We start from the raw sequence: 17,594 nt of genomic DNA, 5'->3' as shown, positions 1-17,594 counted from the left end.
ACTAAATTGTTTTGCCCTTTGATTGAGAAGAATCGACACTCCTCTTCTGGCCTTTGCTGTTTGTGGAGGCTAATAGGGGAAATGTCATGAAGAACAGACATTCAATACCCAAAACCATCTGGTGTTTTTTTAGTACTCCCGTCGGTGAAAATGCTTCAATTTAATAATGAATTCACATATTTGTTACTAAGACATCTATCAGGTTTCTCTCATCTAGTTTGTCTTTAGTGAAAAAAAATCTGTCTAATGTTGATTTTTTTTTTTAAAAAAAAAGGATCTAAAGTCTGTTTTATGTGTTTGTTTTATTTGAATAAAAAAATATATGTCTCTAAATGTCAACATGCCATTCAGTTATGAAGTATTAGTTTCTAAGATTTAAAAGAAAAGGGGATGAAATTCTTGTGGTAATTAATGTAAATAAATGGGGTATTTAAAATGTCATGTAGACTTTTATTGAGCGGTGTTATTGTTGAACCTGTTCTCTGATAAAAACTTTATGTTTCAATTAGAAACAGTTGTGTTACAGTGTGTTTGTCTTTCACCAATTGAAAACTCAACGAAGGCATTAGTACGTATACATCAGTACGTTTTCAAAATCGTGCTGAACTTATTCACAATGGAAATGGGTGGATAGTGTGGTACGGGGAATAACCGGAAGGATCCGTCAGGAAGGGAGGCAACCGCAGATGGCTGTAATAGAAGGTAAATCAAGTCAAGTTTGAGCGAGGCATGGTAGCTCCCAATTATTGTGAACGACTCACGGTCTGGCTGTGTGGCCGACGGATAGTTTCTCCACTCGGTTCTTTTTAGAGTATGGACGTCAGTTTGTTGTCAGGAGCTTGTCCATTTTGACCAGGTAGGCGTGTGATATGATACTGTTTTAGACCCGCCCCCCCCTCCTTACATAACAACCGGCCACATTGGGATTTTTTTTAAAATGCGTTCAATGACTTAATAGAACTTATTGACTTCATTGCTTTGGTCCAGCAGTCAGAGGCACACGATAGCTCACAGCATACTCCAGATCATTAGGTCACGTTCTTGAGTCATATCGTTTTGTAGAAGTAGCATCTATGTACAGTTTCACGAACAGTTTGTACAATAACTCAGTTTTTGTGGTTTGTTCCGTGTAGTCTTTCCAAAACAACTTTTTTCCCGTGAGCATGCGCATTGCTTCTAGTTTGAGCTTTATGGGTTTATTGTAATACGTGGATGCTTGACCAGATTTCTAATGTGGTCAGTGTCTCAAGCGCTATTCCACCGTGTCTTATCAGTATAACTAGATCCAATATCCAAGCTTCCTCTCTATTTATAAGCGACTGGGAAACAAATGCTGTTAGTCGAGTCAGAGTTATGGCAAGCCTATTCGATCTGTTGTTTCTAACAAAAATAACCAATTAGCTCTAACGTTGTAGAGTTGAGCTGAACCATTTAACCAGAATTGAGTAAGCTCCCGCGATAGCCCCCCCGGGGGCCATATGTTATACTCCAGCCTTGACAAATGACCCACTTAGTTTATATCGCCGGTCCATGCTACTGTTTACACTGTGCAGCGCTCCCATCGACAGAGTTGGACACGATTGTGATTTTCAGTATAGATCCTACACATGACAGACCTTTTTTTTTTCTTTTAAATTTGAACTTCGATCTATAACTTGATGTAACGTTAGTTGAACTTGAGATGAGTTGTGTCAAGAAGATTGTATTGTTTGAATGTGTACCCTAAAAGTAGGCCTAACTAGATTCATGAATTGCCTTTCTATAAGTAAAAAAAATGCGATTTAGATTTAAAAGCAAGGCCGCCAGTTCTTCCCTAAGCTTTATTACTGCCCGACCCTTGTCTGTGTGCCGCCCGACGCAGTAATTCGATTCATTAGCTTTATGCACACTTCCTCAAGCTCCCGCCAGCTCCCCCCTTCCCTCGGTATGTAACCTACTTAGAACCTCAGCTGGCCCTATTTAATGGCATTTCTGAATGGAATTTGTCTTACAAGGAGGGCTTTGAAATCGATCGAATCAAACCATTCCTATCTTACTCGGTCTGCTCGAAAACTTGGATTTAGTTAACGAAACAAAGATTTACTTCACATATATGCAGTGGCATAGTTTATACTGGCCTTGTATATTTGATTGCTAGTGTTTATAAGTGACAAGCGTTACACAAGCGGATAGTGTAAGACTTTGTATTATTCTAATATTTGTTGTACATGTACATGTATAAGAACGAGCTCTATGCTACAACTGAAACAATGGGCTCCATATTGTAGGGTGAAGGTCATGTTGAATATTTCCAGGTCACAATGCACGCATAGTAGGATCAAGACTAATCGTTGTGCAACGTCACAACCTGTGGGCAGTTTAGACCCAATAGTAATCAATTCTTAGAGTACATGAAGTACATCCTTTGAAATCACTGTAGTGTACACGAAATTCTTTAGCCCATGTCTTTGATGCAAGAAAATGTCTGGGATAGTAGAAGAGTACGCCAAATGCCCCATTGAGAACTAGTCTATGTGTTTGGAGCCTGTGAATGTAAAGGAGTCTACAGAATGTGTTTGGAGCCTGTGAATGTAAAGGAGTCTACTGAATGTTTTTGAAGCCTGCGAATGTAAAGGAGTCTACAGAATGTGTTTGGAGCCTTTGAATGTAAAAGAATCTACTGAATGTGTTTGGAGCCTGTGAATGTAAAGGAGTCTACTGAATGTGTTTGGAGCATGTCAATGTAAAGGAGTCTACTGAATGTGTTTGGAGCCTGTGAGTTTAAAGGAGTCTACTGAATGTGTTTGGAGCCTGTGAGTGTAAAGGAGTCTACTGAATGTGTTTGGAGCCTGTGAATGTAAAGGAGTCTAGTGAATGTGTTTGGAGCCTGTGAATGTAAAGGAGTCTACTGAATGTGTTTGGAGCATGTCAATGTAAAGGAGTCTACTGAATGTGTTTGGAGCCTGTGAATTTAAAGGAGTCTACTGAATGTGTTTGGAGCCTGTGAGTGTAAAGGAGTCTACTGAATGTGTTTGGAGCCTGTGAATGTAAAGGAGTCTACTGAATGTGTTTGGTGCCTGTGAGTGTAAAGGATGGATGGATGGAAAGTGTGTTAAAACACAAGGTAATTGTCAAGGTGGACACTGGCTGCTTTCGATTCATTTTCATAGCAAAAGTTCATTTCCATCTTGACTGCACGAAGAGATTAACAACATGTGTGAACTGTTGCAGCATAGACGGTTTCCTTTGTGCTGGATCTACATTTCCCTTTTTGGATCATTGTTTACCTTGTGGTGTGGCGCCCTCGACATATTGGTCCTAGGAGTTATTTTCTCCCCCTTCTATCACACACACACACAGTTTTTAAATTTTCCCGCAATCCCCCCCCCCCCCCAATCTCAAACAAAAAAAAATATTTAAAAAGAAAAAAAAAACTGCTTGTTTTGAAACGGTACGGTTCTTATGGGAGTTGTATTTTTTTGTCTTCAGTTGAAGTCTAGGCCTACGTGTAGTAATGTAAATCGAACGTATGTTCCATCCAGTAGCCATTGCATTGAAGTTCTTGTTTTGTCATTAGTGATATATGTAAAGCTTAAGGTTGTTTGCTAGAACATTAGTACAATTGAAATAATTACACTTAATCAGACAGGACAATACAAATCCATAGTTTTACTGTAATTATAGATTCTATACGAGATTATCAGCGGAACATAAGAGAACGACCTCCATCTGTATGAGTGGGTGTTGCAGACGTGAACGTGCAGTTTGAAGTCCATGTTGGCTGTGGCTTTCCTTTCGAAGGACTTTTTTGTCTTGTCCGGGAATATATTCGTCTTTTTTTTTATTATTATTATTCAATCTCCTTAGATTTGTCTCGCTTTCTTGAGCCTCATTGAAATTCAAAGCCTGTCCTAGTCTCGCGCTACTCATCCGGTTGATAGGTCTGGACTCGGGACGTCGCTGAGATTTCCTCAATGGTGTGATCCGCATTTTTTGGGGGTTGTATCACTGGGCAGTAGACTAGGGCGCGTCATTTCAGCTTAGAGAGGGGGGGGGCGGGTGAGTGATAGGAGAATAACGCATTTATAACATGACACAAGCAAGAGAAAAGAGAATAACATTTTTATAATATTTCACAATCAAGAGAAAAGAGAATAGTATATTTTATAACATGAAATAAGATGCCCCCGTAGATAAGTTGCTCTTATATAAATTGTCCATCCTTGTGTGACATTGGCATCTCAAACTGAAAAGTCTGTTTCTTCCACTATTGCCCCATAACAAGCAGAAGTCTCATTGTAGCCCCGCGAAAGTGTATCCCCTTGTTATGTTTGTTCATTGAAGTTGACTATATACCTTAGTGTTTGTAGGACGTGTGTCCCCTTGTTATGTTTGTTCATTGAAGTTGACTATATACCTTAGTGTTTGTACAACGTGTAGACCACAACGCCAAACAAATAAGTGGACAGAGACCTTAATTATTCTCCTACAAACTTTGTAAAGAATAAAAGAATCATACAGTCTTACTCGAGATCCTGCGACTGCTGTATTTTTATGCAGTAATTGGCCAGTACGTCTGAGTCACAGGGGCCGCCTACGAGTTTGTGTTACTCTTGTGTTGGGTTAGTATGGGGACTACCCGAGTTCTTGTCTATACTACTCCTCAGTTGTCCACGGTTCCTATTGATGTTACAATCAAACGATCCGATAATGAATGCTGTGATGTCCAATAAACACTAAGCCTAGAGCGTATAAACCAACCGCTTGACGTCTTTATGCAGCTATTTTTTCTTTTCATTTTCTTACTTTAATTTGATTGTCTTTTTTTTTAATGTCTATATTACGCGACATCGCATGCATCATTGATTCAATCATTTTGTTTGCTGATCATGTTTTGGTTGATACTTATTTGTTGTGTGTTTAGATAAGAATCTGTTTTAATAGTCTTTTTTTTTTCCCGTTATTTTGCATTTGTCAGAAATGTATTGTATTCTTTCTCTTCGCATCATATCTTCCTGTTGTAATGAGCTGGGTGGAACTACGCTTGCTACTTTTACTTTGATTCTAAATGTATGGAGGCAATTAACCCAGCGTACTTCGCCCACGACCCTCATTGACCCACTCGTACTCACATATGATTCAACATAATTATTTTTTCCCCTAATTGAGAGTGACTCGTATCCAATTGTGTAGTTCCAAACTTTCCAATGGGGGTTGTTCGGTGTTTGACCCAGTGAAAGGTACATCACGTGAGTGAGGTGCCCTCAGTGAACAGGTTGACTAGCGCTCTGTTTATTTCTAGTGCCATTGCTTTAGTAATCTCTCTCTTTCTCTTATACTGAATTCATTATTGAACGCTGGAGGCATTTGATTAAACAACGTTTGAGAATTTCGTTCTATTTCAAACAAATCAATCACTTTGTGTTCTATTAAGGATAACTTTTTGGTTTTACAAACTTCTTCAAGAAAAAAAATCCAGATACGTAGCTACCGTTATCCCACGGCACTGAATGTTACAGAGTGTAAGTGTGGATGTTTTTGGGTGGTGTATGTTGAAGAGTTTCTGATGAAACCACGTGGTGGTCTGTCATAATGTAAGTCACGGTATGTGAGCGTTGAAGTTTTGTCAGAGATGTGAGACAGTCAAGATGTCGTTTCAATTATCCTTTCATTTGTGTTACTACTATAGCTCAGTTTAACAACTGTCTCCATCCATCCCAGTGGCGCTACAGTCTATGGAGGCCTGCTTCAGTACATCCTTCCATTCAGATCTCTAAATTGTAGATCTCCTCTACATCGTCAATCCATCATATTCGTGGTCTGCCTGCCTTTTGCGTTTTGCCGATACACAATTTTTGCTTTTCTGTTATCTGACAATTCTTTCAATGTGACCTGCCCAATGTAGTCTGTTCTTTTTATTTCTGTCACTGTCACATATGTGGCTATTCAGACAGTTGGTGTATTTCATGGTTAGTTTTCTCTTGTATTGCACCGTTCCCAAATCTTTAGCATGAATCTATGTATATTTAAAAGTTCTAGTTTATTTCATGAAGAATTAAATAGAGGCCTACTTCAATTTAGTTTTACTAGCTGCCGAATAATACAGTAGGCTGTTCAATGTTTGTCCCGTTTCTAGGAGCAACTGACCAGCGTACTATTCTCTCTGGACAACACACACACTTCAGGTACGCGAAAAGGAACAAATCAAACATGTTCATCTCTTGTGGCAACTAGGCGAGTATTGAACCCACACTTGTCATTTTTACTGCAGTTTTTGACTACAAAGAAATTACAGCTAAGCATCAAAACATTTTTTTTTTAAAGCTGGCTGGAGGAAGTACTAACTGCTGCTTGTAGTCCAATCACTAGATAATTTTATTGGTCCAATCAAACGGAAATGACCTTGTAACACTCTGACCGTAAGTGGGATAAAGGAGTTTTTTAAATTTTCTGTTTTAGTCCTAATGGAAAGGAGAGGACCTCTTCGTTCAGATCTGATGTAACAGTGATTTAATGGGTGCAGGTTGTCTTTGGGAATGCAATCTTTATATCGACATTTTCGATAAAAAATAATCTTTCAAAAAAGATTTCCAAGTCTGGTGGACATGTTAACTTCACAGATCTATCTTTGCTGTCTGTCAGTAGACACATGAGTTAGTTTGTCGCTAGTGAATTCATGGATACCTGCTCAACTTCTCAATCTCACTATCTACTCACAGAAACTAAGCAAAGGAAGCGATATAAACATGCACTTAGTCACGTGACACATAACTCTCGAAACCGCCCCCCCCCCCCCAAATTGTGCATAGACTGCTCCTCGCTTGTTTACTGATCAGGTCTTAAATGGGCACATACAAACTCCATTGTTACTTAACAATTTGTATCGGCGTCAGCTCTCTTTGGCTCGTCCGTGTGGAAACTGTGCGTTAAACCCTAGCACTTTGACAGATCATGGCTGGGAAGTCAAGAATCTTGGGTTCACAAGCTATCGCGCTCCTGTAACAATTATCGATGGCTATGCACGCTTAAAAATTTAAAGTTAAAAATATCATTTTGTCTATTATCTATTTTGTTTGACATACAGAGAATAATGACATGAGTTTTGTAAACATATCGTGTGCCTGCCTGTTAGAAAAATGACATGAGTTTTGTAAACCTATCACGAGCCTGCTTGTTACAAATAGGCACACACACACACACATATATATATATATAATTATATATATATACATTGGAGGAAATAGAAACTAAAGCCTTAGTCCTGTCTACACGTACGATAGCTGCACACAGGTTACAGGGGGTGTCAGAAGTTCAATAATTGGGTCATCTGCTTCGTGCTCTACATCCGGATTTTGTGACCGCGCCCCAGGCCAGCACGACTGGGAATGGGAAAGAATCAAAATGTTCCCCCCTTTTGTTTTGACGAGACTGGAGCTAGACACTGTCTTACTTTCCTAGAGATCAAGTCAAAATACAAAGAGACTGGAGAGCTGTACTGGTGCACCTGTCTTGTATAAGAAACACAACGGCGCCATCTTGTCTCCCACACAGCTTTCTACTCTGGAAGTACAAGTTCTTTTTAGCCGGAAATAGTCTTTTTTTTTTTAGCTATTAGTTTTGTGTGGTTTGTCTGTCAGTCCGTCCCGTTTAGATCTCGTGAACTAGAAAAGATATTGAAAATCCGACATCATGATATTTTAGACCATTCAAAGTTCTGATACAATGGCTATTTTTTTTCTTTTCTTGAAGTGAAAATTTTAATTTTTAAAATCAACTATGCAAGCAGTTTTTTTTTTTCATAAAATACACCATTTTTACAACTATTCGCTATTAATAGTAACAAAAACTGGAGGCTATTTAGTCAGGGAAATTGCTACCCAACTTTACCATAGTTTTAACACATTTATGCAAACGGTTTTAGATAAGTTCTGTCATATTAACTACTACATGTACAAAAAAAAGTGTTGTTTTTTTATTTTTGAAGAGAAAAAAAAATCAATTTCGTATGCATATAAGTGGAACATAATTTAGAACAACAATTAATAAGTAGATTTTCATATCGCGTGAACTGCAATAGCAAATACAACATATACATTACAGAATGAAAGGAAGGGGAGAATTATTTTTTTTTAACGGAAATTTTTTTTTTCTGAGGCTTTGAATAAGAGATTGACCTTTACAGAACAATTAGATCAATTAGATAATTATTATATGACAACTGCTCCTTCACTTTCACCTATTCCTTGGTCTCCTGGACCGTTGGGGCACCACACAAGATGTCAACCTTCTTTCTCCATTCTTCTCTGTCATTTGCCTTTTATAGAATTTTATTCTAATATTCTTTCTGAAAATATTGTAACCTGCTTTTTTACCTGCCTGGGTGGACCACTTCGGGGACCGATTTTGAGTTTGTGTTCCCGCACAAGCTGTCTTCGTAACCCTGTTTTTACTTTCATTTACACTTGCAAATGTTTTGAAATGCTAATACGATGCTCAAGTTGTTGCTTTGGTCAACCCAGAAAAAACTAAGAAATGCCAATGAACAATACCTACAGTTTGTGTTGTGTAGATGTCTCGCGTTAAGGTTCCTTGAAAGCAGCATTGCTTCGTGGAGCAGAGCGGATGTTACTGAGTGCTTAGTTTGGCGACCGCTGTTCTTGCCATGTGCATGACTTCTGGAAGGATTTAGAATTCAGCGGTTATCAACCTTTTAAGCTCGGCGACCCCTTTTTACAATCCCCCACTATGGCGCGTCCCCCCCCCCCCGCTCACACACACAGCAATAGAAGAATATACTTTTTCGATGGTCTTTGTCGACCCCTGGCAAATCGTCAATCGACCCCCAAGGGGGTCGCGACCCACAGGTTGAGAACCCCTGATTGAGACCAACTGCTCATAATAACACACTCTGTCTTATTTCTCAGGTTTCAATATGGCGTCCTAAACTTAACTGTGTGTGTTTATGTCATAATCCAACACGATATTCTGTTCATTTTCTTCAGGTTCCATTAAACCACACACACACACACACCTTTCCCCCCATAAATATCCATATCAGTTTATTCTCTTTTCCTCTTCAGTATAGTAATGCTTTAGACGTAAAAAGGATCTTAATAATAAGAGCCGATGACTTTGGTTAACTTTAAGTATGATGACTCCTCATATTATTTCTTTGTAGCTACTAGTAAAATGTTCGTCTTCAATGTAAGACTTTGGTGGTGCCTAGCAGCACTGTGTCAACCTTCTGTTAGGATGTCACACACACAGCCCTTTTCAGCAATGCTCCACCACTATTGGTCTGCAAGTCGTCTCTCTCTCACACACACACACACACAGCCCTTTTCAGCAATGCTCCACCACTATTGGTCTGCAAGTCGTCTCTCTCACACACACACAGCCCTTTTCAGCAATGCTCCACCACTATTGGTCTGCTAGTCGTCTCTCTCTCACACACACACACACACAGCCCTTTTCAGCAATGCTCCACCACTATTGGTCTGCAAGTCGTCTCTCTCTCACACAGCCCTTTTCAGCAATGCTCCACCACTATTTGTCTGCAAGTCGTCTCTCTCACACACACAGCCCTTTTCAGCAATGCTCCACCACTATTGGTCTGCAAGTCGTCTCTCTCTCTCACACACACACACACACACAGCCCTTTTCAGCAATGCTCCACCACTATTGGTCTGCTAGTCGTCTCTCTCACACACACACACACACAGCCCTTTTCAGCAATGCTCCACCACTATTGGTCTGCAAGTCGTCTCTCTCGCGCAGCCCTTTTCAGCAATGCTCCACCACTAATTGTCTGTAAGTCGTCTCTCTCACACAGCCCTTTTCAGCAATGCTCCACCACTAATTGTCTGCAAGTCGTCTCTCTCGCGCAGCCCTTTTCAGCAATGCTCCACCACTAATTGTCTGCAAGTCGTCTCTCTCGCGCAGCCCTTTTCAGCAATGCTCCACCACTAATTGTCTGCAAGTCGTCTCTCTCACACACAGCCCTTTTCAGCAATGCTCCACCACTATTTGTCTGCAAGTCGTCTCTCTCACACACACACACACACAGCCCTTTTCAGCAATGCTCCACCACTATTTGTCTGCAAGTCGTCTCTCTCACACACACAGCCCTTTTCAGCAATGCTCCACCACTATTTGTCTGCAAATCGTCTCCCGCACTTTGCCAGCCATTTTGATAGTATCCAATACAATCATTCTAGTAGCGTGTGGTTGAACAATGTTTGCTCGCGCTACCCTTGTTGTCTTTTGTTTCTCGTGCCCATTGGTTTTCTTGTCACTATTTACCAGAGTATTGATTGGAGCACATCCCATCACCAGGCTTAGTCATGGTTCAGAACATTTGAGTGAGTCTGCATAAAAACATAGCCAGTGTAGAGCCTAAGGAATGTGACATTAACCTTAACTGTACAGGAAAAACCTAGATGTTGGTTTGTTATTAAAAAAAAAACAATCTTGATCGATGTTTCAAATAAAACTTTAATAAGTGTTGATTTTTGTTCTCAAATAAAAGCCTAGATATTATTTTTGCCGTTGATTTTGGGCATGCCTGGTTCTTCTTTGCACTGCACTTTCAGATCTAGTCTAGATAAAAGGCCTTTCGAGTTTAGCTGAATCTTCTACTTCGAACAGGTTAAAATTTGTTCTTTGATTCCTATTAACAACTGTCACAGTTAGAAAGTATTTTTTTTTATTATGTTTGTATTTTAAGTTTTCAATTCTGTTATATACTTTTGTTTTCTTGCCTGCCAGTGTGGTTGTCAACTGGTCAAGGTTTCAACTTCGTTGGACATCTGAAACGTAATTTTATTTCTTTTCTGACCTACTTAACCAGTCAACTGGACTGAATGTGCAGTCAAGCGTGACATTGTATTTATGTGTATGAGTAGTCATCTAGTCCTCTCTACTTAAATGTCTACTCTCGTCTTTCCCTACATCCAGTCTGCTCGGTAACTTGAAAGTTAGTTCTTGTAGTATTACAAAGCTTAGATCCACTCACTCTGTCTATCTGTCTGTCTGGTAAAAGTTTGTACACGTGATTTCTACTACACCCAATCTCGGATCAAGCTGAAATTTAGCACTTTTATGTTGTTGTTTTTCCTGACAACACAAAAATCAATAATAATAATTTAAAAAACCTTTGTTACAAAGACAGTTTGTGTGGAAACAAACTCAAAATCGGCCCCCGAAGTGGTCCACCCAGGCAGGTAAAACTACTAAAAAGGCAGGTTTCAATATTTTCTGAAAGAATATCAGAATGAAATTCTATCAAAGGCAAATGACAGTGAAGAATGGAGAAAGAAGGTTGGTGCCCCAACGGTCCAACAGACCAAATTTCAATAAAAAAAACAAACTTATTAGCTGCTACATACAATTGATAGGATCTTAGCGCATTGAGAAAGCTAAAACTAAAACAAAAAAAAATTGGTGCAAATAAATGATTCTTAAGTTTGGCTGTCAATATGACGAAAGTGGGAATTGAAAGACGTGTGCTATGAAATTCATATTTCAATGCCAGGCACATTTGCTGACGACATAGTCTCATTTAGTTTTTTTGAGTGCCCATCTAAAGACAGTCTCATTTAGTGCCCATCTAGAGACTGTCTTACTTTGGGCCCATCATAAGACAGTCTCATTTAGTGTCAATCCAAAGACGTTTCATTTAGTGCCCATCTAAAGACGTTTCGTTTAGTGCCCATCTAAAGACGTTTCATTTAGTGCCCAGCTAAAGACGTTTCATTTAGTGCCCAGCTAAAGACGATTCATTTAGTGCCCATCTGAAAACGTTTCATTTAGTGCCCATCTTATAGACGATTCATTTAGTGACCAGCTAAAGGCGTTTCATTTAGTGTCCATCTAAAAACGTTTCATTTAGTGCCCATCTTATAGGCGATTCATTTAGTGCCCAGCTAAAGACAGTCTCATTTATCTTATCTTATCTTATATAATACAGACGTTACTTCAAAAAAGAAGATGATTACGCCCTACGCGTCATGCATTTAGTCATGCATATTAACCAATGACTTAAATTCTGCCAAGTCACTGGTTTTCCTGGCTAGCTCAGGCAACCCATTTCATGCTCTAATAGCACTAGGGAAGAAGGAGTATTTGTACAAATTTGTCCTAGCATATGGGACAAGGAATGTGCCTTTATCTTTGTGTCTTTCAGAGTATTTTATTAAATTTTGTTTTTGTATTTGAAGATTATGGTTCAGTGTTTTATGTATGATTGCTACTTTACTTTTGAGCCTTCTGTCCTGAAGGCTTTCCAAATTTAGTGATTTTACTAAAGGTGTTACTCTAGTCAAATGTGAATATTCGTTTGTTATGAATCGCACTGCTCTATTTTGTGTCTGTTCTAGTTTCTTAATGTTTTCTTGAGTTGAGGGGTCCCAGACGGAGGATGCATATTCTATTATTGGCCTAACCAAAGTTAAATAACATTTTAGTTTTATGTTCTTATTTGATTTATAGAAATTTCTTTTAATAAATCCTAATGCTTTGTTTGATTTTTTTGTAGTTTCATTAATATGTGGTTTCCATGACAGTTTTTCATTTATTATAACACCTAGGTATTTTGCGTTTTTAGTCTGTGTTACTGGTTTGCCATGAATAAGATAAGTGGAATTAATTTGTTTTAGTTTTTTTGTTACTCTTAACAACTGACATTTTTCTGGGTGGAAAGACATGCTCCAATTTGATTCCCATTTCTGTAATTCATCTAATTCTCTTTGTAAAATATCTGTGTCTTGTGTTGTTTTTATTGTTCTATATATTATGCAATCGTCTGCAAATAATCTGACTTTTGTTCCTGAAGTAATGCAATTTGGCAAATCATTTATGTAAATTAAAAATAGTAGTGGACCCAAGACTGTTCCTTGAGGTACACCTGAGTTTACTGTTATCGGTGTTGATTTAGAGCCATTTATTATTACAGTTTGTTCTCTCCCTATCAGAAAGTCCTTAATCCACTGATGCAGTGGACCATTAATGCCGAAATATTTTAATTTTTTAAGCAAACTATGGTGGTGAACTTTGTCAAAAGCCTTAGAAAAATCTAGTAAGATAGCATCTATTTGTTCACTATTATCTAAACCTTTTGAAAAATCATCAATTAGTCCTATTAGTTGTGTTTCATATGATCTATATTTCCTAAAGCCATGTTGGTATGGTGTGAGGACATTTTGTTTGTCTAAGTGGTTTATGATGTTGCTACATATTATGTGTTCTAGGATTTTACATGTGATGCTGGTAAGTGATACTGGTCTGTAGTTTCCTGGGTCAGATTTTTCTCCTTTTTTAAATAGGGGGGTGACATTAGCTTCTTTCCAGTCCTTTGGTACTCTGCCCTGGTTAAGTGAAGCCTGAAAGAGTATTTTGAACACTGGGGCTAACTCATTACTTAGTTCTTTGAGTAATCTAGCTGGAATACCATCAGGTCCAGAAGCTTTATTTGGTTTGGTGTTGGCTAATAGTTTTTGAATTCCATTTTCTTGTACTACTATATCTTCTATGTTGTCTACTTGGTTCAAATTCAGTAATATGTCTTTGTCTTTGTCTCCTGGGGCTGAGAATGCTGATGCAAAGTATTTGTTTAGGATGTTTGCTTTAGTTTCATTATCATTATGTTATGTTCATCTTTTAATGGCGCTACGCCTGTTGTTTCCATTTTCTTAGACTTAATGTATGACCATAGGTTTTTGTTGTTATCTTTAGATATTACATTGTTTATGTATTCACTCTGCAGCTGTCTGCTTACTTTTTGGGTTAAGTGTTTAATTTTTATATACTTTTTGTAAACTCTTTCTGCATTAGTTTCTTTAAATTTTCTATATAGGTTTTCCTTCTGTTTACAAAGCTTCTTTAGTTTATTATTAAACCAGCATTTATTTATTTTGTTTGATGTGTATTTAGTTGGTATATGATTTTCTATAATGCTTTTAAGATGGTTTTTAATGAAATTCCAGAGGTCATCAACTGGTTGGTTAATGTCTTTTTCTAATAAGAATGTTTGTTGAAAGTTTAATGCAGCTTGGTGTAGTTGTGTTAGGTTACATTTATTCCAGAGTAAGATTTTTCTTTTGGGTTTTGTATTGGCTACTGCTTTTATCTGACTGTGTATTTTTATGATCTCATGGTCTGATAGACCAGGGATAATATCATAATCAACTACTAATCCAGGTCTGTTGGTTAAGAAGAGATCTAATGTGTTGTTTAATCTAGTTGGCTTTTTAATGATTTGATCTAAACTTAGGCTGTGTAAAGTTTCTATGAAAAGCTCATTTATGTCCTTAAGGTTTTGGTGTTTATCTATGGTTAGTGTTTTCCAATTTATATCAGGTAGGTTGAAATCACCCATAATCCAAAAAACTGCATTTTTATTTGTCTCTTTAAGTGTAGTAATCTGATTATATAGTTCCTGCATGTATTCTAAACTAGAATTTGGAGGTCTGTAAATGCTGCCTATTATTAGGGATGTTGAGGTGGTATTAATTTTACAAAATGTGTCCATCTAAAGACAGTCTTATTTGTGTCTATCTAAAGACAGTCTAATTCATGACCACTTAAAGACAGTTTAATTTAAATTTATCACTATCTATTGACATTTTGTTCGTGCCTACCCAGAGACTGTCTCATTTTGTGCCCATCTAAAGACGGTCTCGTGTTGTGCCCACTGTCACTCTGCGTGTCCATCTTAGATCCCACAAATCAATAACCAAGTCTAATCATTACACCCCTCCCCCATATCAGTTTTATATTTTGCGTTATCGTTTGGTCAATAACATCGCACCGACGACCTTGGGGGTCTAGCTGATCTAGCTGGTCTAGCTGATGACTATTTTTAGTTTTGGATCAGAATTTAAAATAGTCACAGGTGGAACGGAAATTCTCACTGACAAACTTGTGACTTGTGTGCTATGCATTGACGCTAACAACTGACACATTGAACTAGATCTAGGTTGTATTTATGTAACAGAGAAACTACAGGTCAAGACGAACAAGTGTACATATCTTTAGTTTGGTGTAGAGAGAGAGAGAGAGCTTTATTCAAACTGTACTAATTCTCTTTTGTCATCCAAGTTGTGTGGACAGATTCTTTTAGTGGAGTGCCATGTCATAGTTCTTTGAGATCAAACTTGTTCTCTAGCAGCTCTGTTACCGTCTGTTAGGTCATGAGAGTCTTCTTAGGAATGTTTAATGGGCCTCAAGTGTGTCTGCGAGGTCAGTTGTCACTGCCCCTTGGGCTGATATAACAACAGGGTATAGTGTTATTTGAGCTCACTTCCACAGTCGCTTAATGTCTCAGCCTTTAGCTTCTCATCTTTTGTCCGTTGTTCACTTTCAGTTTTTCTTATATCATAAGATTGTGGTACCATGATGTCAATGATAATTGCGATTTTTTTTTATTTTTTTTTGTCAACAAACAGTAAATCTGGGCGATTAAAATTCACCGTCTTTTCAGTCAAAATAGTCTAAGTAGGTAGTCGGTTGACTCGAGAAACTGATTTTATTTTTATTACTAATATAATACTTTTTAGTTTTCTATAATCATTCAATCAAAACTTTTTTTTTTATTCAAACCTGTCTTGTTATGTAAAGTAAAGTTCCCCTTTCAGACCTTGTGGTCTATAGGTCTTGATATATATAGTGTATAGTGTATAAAATCATGAAACTTGTCTAAGTGAACTTAAGTCGGGTCTATATAAATTTCGTTGCTATTTAAGCTTGCAGTATGCTCATTATTGTGTAAGAAAGTTTTGTTCAGCTTTGAATTATTTCTTTCAAGTAAACCCCATCACCTCACTATAGGCGTACATGCTGTTTCCGTCTGTTCAGCTTTGAACACAATACACCCTCACTCCGATAGAAACGTACACTTGTATTTAGAGCAGGGCGAGGCCCCCCATCTCCTGGTCTATTGTTTCTAATCAGACTTAAAGGGAGATACCTGCTGGTGGTTGTTTGAATGACGCTCGCTTCTTTCTTGTTTGTCCCTTTACCTACAGGTTACTGTGGCTGTATGGTCACTTGTTTATAGTGGGAGGTTATTTCATTGTGCTTCACGGTGTGGAGAGATTACAGTGGCTGTTCACAGTGTGTAAACTTGCTGCACTCCCAACATGCTTTCTAGTGGTGTGTGTTTTAATGTGCTTCTCGCTTAGATTGTATTACACTACCTACTCACTGTTCTCAATGACAAATCAGTCTCATAGAGCATGTGGCGAAAAGGTTAGTACGTTCAGATGTTTGTAGCTGTCACTGTTGTTTAAGAACCGCCGTCAACTCAAGGTCGAGTGTTGTTCAAACAGGCCGGTCTCCCGCCCCCCCCCCCCCCCCGGGCTTAACGGTAGCACAAGCTTGTTGCAATGTTGGTTGCATTGCAGGCCCTTCAATCTGTCATTTTATCTGATATCTCATCTAGATGTATCTCCCACCATACATCGATACATTGTATCACCGTGGTATTCAGCTCGTCACATTACTATTGCAGTGCAATCCCACAGGACATGCACTGTTATGTATTCCTTCTGCTGCAAATATGTAGTTCACCCCATACTATAAGCATGTTATAGAGTTTTTGACTAGATTGTTATTTCATTACTGTTGAATGTAATTTTTATTTGTATATGTATCTTGAAATCTTGGCATTATTTGTGAGAATGTACGCTGCAGTGTTGATCCTTAGTCTTAGAATGTCGGATGTCACCTCACAGTTGTCACATATTGAGATGTATAAATTTATATATATAACCATATATTTATATATCTCCCCCCCCCCCCAATATGTTACACCTATCAGGTGACATCAGACTTGTTACCGGTAGATTCGGGCGCTAAATCTAGATGACCTGGCGTAAAAGCTTCAATACATTGGTTGACATTGTTTATTTTTGTCTTAGTTGTTGCTATTTAAAAAAAAAAAAAAGCCCACAGAGTCCCCCCCTCCGCCGTGTATTTGTTTGCGAGACCACTTGACAGTACATTACTTTGTAAAGATTGAATAGTGTGACTGACAAGAGATGTAGACTTGTAGGCAGAGAACCATTGTTTCAGGTACAATGAATGGCTCTACAATAGACATTGATGTCGACTGTGAGGTGTTGTAGCCTTATAGAGTAACAATATAGTGGGACTATTGTGAAAGCGTATGTTTTAATGTGAGTTTCGTACCCTAGGGACACACCACTAATGTTAAAAAGAAATAAAGTCAATACTTCTGTGATCAATGCGTTGTTGTTACTTTGCATACAGTATTTGTGATGTCTCGTTAAAGAATCAAATGAAAAGCAAAACCAAGATATTGAACACAAGTCCCTTAACCCAAAAAGTTACAGCCAACACATTTTTAGTCTCCCTTGTTGATTTCCATTCTACTGTGTTAGCCAAGAAACAATAACTCTTGTCAATCATTACGCTCCTGTCACTTGGTCAAAAGCTAGTAACGTCACTTGATCACTCTTTCTACTCACCGATTCTCTCCCCCGTGTTTTCACAGCCACACAGACACGCACACACACAAATCCTATTCCACACGTAGGGACACTCACGCATACCTGCTAGCTGGGAAGAAAGTCGGGGCCCTGTGGAATGTTTTAAGG

The 17,594-nt window shown here is 38.4% G+C and overlaps 1 protein-coding gene across 7 annotated transcripts in view; it reads left to right on the top strand.

Moving 5' to 3' along the window:
• The window catches only part of LOC106055345 (signal-induced proliferation-associated 1-like protein 2), a 57,608-nt gene that overhangs the window by 4,491 nt on the left and 35,523 nt on the right, over positions 1 to 17,594 (top strand). The window contains exon 2 of one of the 7 annotated variants that reach the window (XM_056023129.1): positions 16,002 to 16,224. The exons of 5 other annotated variants lie outside the window; for them this stretch is intronic. The gene's annotated coding sequence lies outside the window, so the exon portion shown is untranslated. Of the gene's footprint in view, positions 1 to 287; positions 857 to 16,001; positions 16,225 to 17,594 lie in introns of those variants that run through there. One more of the 7 variants, XM_056023131.1, reaches the window with a different exon arrangement.

Source organism: Biomphalaria glabrata, chromosome 3 (assembly GCF_947242115.1).
Source record: "Biomphalaria glabrata chromosome 3, xgBioGlab47.1, whole genome shotgun sequence".
NCBI classification, from domain to species: domain Eukaryota; kingdom Metazoa; phylum Mollusca; class Gastropoda; family Planorbidae; genus Biomphalaria; species Biomphalaria glabrata.
The sequence above is the reverse complement of the archived record's forward strand: the minus strand, read 5'-3'. Positions and strand labels throughout refer to the sequence as shown.